Genomic DNA, 2,500 nt, shown 5'->3' with positions numbered 1-2,500 from the left:
CACATACACCTGAACGGAGATGCGTTCCTTTTCGTCGCGATTTTTCGCGCTTTAGTCGTCGTTGTCGCCATCCGTTCGGAGGGGACCGCCGGCCGTCTCTCTATCCTCGTTGTCGAGAGTCTAATGCCTCGTTCCGTCGCTAGAGTTTTTCAAACTCTGCTTCTGGCTATCGGGAAGAAAAGACCGCGCGAGGAAGAGGAAGGACGACCGTGCGCGTCCCTTTCGAATTTTTTTTTATTTTTACCTGAGCGACCAAAGTGGATTCAGAGGGGACCGCCGGCCGTCTCTCTATCTTCGTTGTCGCGAGTCTAATGCCTCGTTCCGTCGCTAGAGTTTTTCAAACTCTGCTTCTGGCTATCGGGAAGAATAGACCGCGCGCGAGGAAGAGGAAGGACGACCGTGCGCGTCCCATCGATTTTTTTTATTTTTACCTGAACCACCGAAGTCGATTCAGAGGGGACCGCCGGCCGTGTCTGTATCCTCGTTGTCGAGAGTCTAATGCCTCGTTCCGTCGCTAGAGTTTTTCAAACTCTGCTTCTGGCTATCGGGAAGAAACGACCGCGCGAGGAAGACTACGACCGTGCGCGTCCCATCGATTTTTTTTTACCCGAACGATGGAGATGCATATCGGCTGTTTGCTTCGAATAACTGGACGAGAGGAACGAACATATATATATATCATGGGCTAGCCACCGTGCGCTTTCTTCGCGAGATCGTGTGCTGTACAGAGGATTCAGAATCGGGTGTTATATCCCCGTCGTTTCCTGACGAACGGAGCTTCGATCTCGTTGGTTGTTATATATTATAATGCACTTTACGCCCGGTCGGCGGGCTGCGTGTGTCGTCGCGCAGTCCGTCCGATTTCGTTTTCGAACGTATTTTCGTGTCGTCAATCATATGGCGACTTCCGCGCGTTCGATTCCCGTTGGTCGGACGTTTGTCGGATATCGGCTTCTTTCGAACCGAGAATAAGAGTACAAAAACCTGAGTACACAAACAAAAATCCATGCATAAACGATTACCCTGAACGGTGGATCACTTGGCTCGTGGGTCGATGAAGAACGCAGCTAATTGCGCGTCAACGTGTGAACTGCAGGACACATGAACATCGACATTTCGAACGCACATTGCGGTCCACGGATACAATTCCTGGACCACGCCTGGCTGAGGGTTGCTCACGTAAACCTAAGACTGCTTGCGTTGCGTATCGTTGCTCTCGGTCCGTATCTCTCTGTTCTTTCTTGCCTCGTCGACAGCCCGCCGTCGTTCGTTTTATCTTTAAACGAACGTTTCTGAGTCGGAGGACGAGCGCCAAGCAAAAGAATACGAATTAAAGAGCGGTCGAGGGCTCGTACGCGACGTACGAGCGATTGTTGGACGTTCGTCGGCGTTCGTCGCTGGATCGTGTGGAGACCGGCGTACGCATGCTCTCGATACAAATATATATGAAAAATCTATCGCGTTCACGGGAGACTCGCAAAACTACCTCCGTCTCTTCTCTGTCCCTTCTTGGCTTGACAACCCGCCGTCGTTCGTGTTTTACGAACGTTTCTGAGTCGGACGAAGCGCAAGAAGAAGGATACGAATTAAAAGAGCGCGGAGAGAACCGTCGTCGTCGACGCGGTTATCGAGATACACAGAGCGAGTTTTCTTCGTGGCCGATTTTTTTTTTCTTTTTGTATCAGCCTCTGCTACGTTTTGTTAGTCTTCGATAAGCACGAATGACCGCGCCCCCGACGTCGTCTTAAATGAATTTTTGGCGAGACTGAGAGAAAGCAAAAATATTTTTGAACAAAGTCAGTCGAGAGAGGAGAGAAAAGAGAACCAAGATATTAAAACCTAAACCTAAACTTGGTGGCGTAACGAAAAACTGTGTGCCTTAAAGAAACACAACCGTCTTTTCATCAAGATGTTTTTACTCGTACAGCCCCAGGGATCGAATACCCACTCCGTCTGTTCGTGCGGCAGAGATGTATTCTGCAGGCGCGAGACGACTGACGAGAAGACAACGAGGACCGTCGCATCGATGGGTCGTCGTTGCGTTTTTCATCCTCTGTGCTTTTTTCTGTTCTTCGCGAACCCAGAGAAAGCCGTAGATCCGGGAACGGACACACGAGATTTCTTCGAACGCTGATGACTTAGGGAGATGATCCCCAGCGTTGCGCGGAGATCGGAGAGTACGCGTACATGTATCGGGACGAATTTTTCCCCGTCGGTCGCGTATCTCTCTGCCCGCGCGCCTGGCCCAAAGCCACGTTCGTCGGAAATCAACGAAAAGTGTGTTACGATCTAGCGTGCGTCTACGATCGGCTATATTTAAGGGTGACGAAGAAGAGAAAAGCTCACGGTGTTGCGCAACGTTTCTGTACTCGATTTTAAGATGTGCATGTGAGTCCGTTACAAAGTTGTTCGGATCGTCGAAAATAGTCGTTTTCGTCGTCGTGCGAAAGAGAATAATCTCTGACATTGGCACGGAGAGATCGCGCAGAGGAAGAGAACG

The 2,500-nt window shown here is 50.3% G+C and overlaps 1 non-coding gene across 1 annotated transcript; it reads left to right on the top strand.

Moving 5' to 3' along the window:
• The first annotated feature begins 1,019 nt into the window (after positions 1-1,019).
• LOC139997491 (5.8S ribosomal RNA) lies at positions 1,020-1,174 on the top strand. The gene has a single exon (XR_011802863.1). It is a non-coding gene; the product is annotated as a 5.8S ribosomal RNA (ribosomal RNA).
• Positions 1,175-2,500: the final 1,326 nt, after the last annotated feature.

The sequence above is a fragment of the Bombus fervidus genome, unplaced genomic scaffold (genome assembly GCF_041682495.2).
Source record: "Bombus fervidus isolate BK054 unplaced genomic scaffold, iyBomFerv1 scaffold0096, whole genome shotgun sequence".
NCBI lineage: Eukaryota > Metazoa > Arthropoda > Insecta > Hymenoptera > Apidae > Bombus > Bombus fervidus.
The sequence above is the reverse complement of the archived record's forward strand: the minus strand, read 5'-3'. Positions and strand labels throughout refer to the sequence as shown.